Source organism: Buceros rhinoceros, unplaced genomic scaffold (genome assembly GCF_000710305.1).
Source record: "Buceros rhinoceros silvestris isolate BGI_N320 unplaced genomic scaffold, ASM71030v1 scaffold8067, whole genome shotgun sequence".
In the NCBI taxonomy this organism is placed as follows: domain Eukaryota; kingdom Metazoa; phylum Chordata; class Aves; order Bucerotiformes; family Bucerotidae; genus Buceros; species Buceros rhinoceros.
Window position 1 is genome coordinate 8,885 of NW_010422695.1, and position 491 is coordinate 9,375.

General features: G+C 54.2%; 1 protein-coding gene across 1 annotated transcript in view; it reads right to left on the reverse strand.

Annotated features, from left to right (window-relative positions):
- Window positions 1-491, reverse strand: part of TRAPPC2L (trafficking protein particle complex 2-like) — a gene marked incomplete at its 5' end in the record, with an annotated part of 3,104 nt that overhangs the window by 2,052 nt on the left and 561 nt on the right. The window lies entirely within an intron of this gene.

Below are 491 nucleotides of genomic sequence, written 5' to 3' on the forward strand. Positions count from 1 at the left end.
TGCTGAGGGTGGTGAGACCCTGGCCCAGGCTGCCCTGAGAGCTGGGAGAAGCCCCATCCCTGGCCCCATCCCAGGTCAGGTTGGCCCTTGGGGCTCTGGGCACCCTCCTCTAGTTGCAGATGTCTCTGCTCCCTGCAGGGGGGTTGGGACCGGATGATCTCTGAAGGCCCCTTCCCACCCAAACCATTCTGTGATTCTACAAACTCAGGTCTGCCAACAACCTCCCTCTGTGGGATTCAGAGAAAAAGCCAAAGAAAGTTCAAAAGGTCAAATTTGTGACTCAAGACCCCTGGGGAAGCTGTGGCTGTGAGTACAGATTTGAGAGAAGTCAGACCACACTCTTGGGATTTAGGTACCTGACCAGAGACACCTTCACCCTCCTGCTCCTTTGACTGGTGTTATCAAAGAGTCTCACCTTTGTTCTAGACACAGTCAGCTGGGGGAACAAAGGGCAATAAAGCACCCAGTGTGTGAAAGGTGAAGTCTGGCTG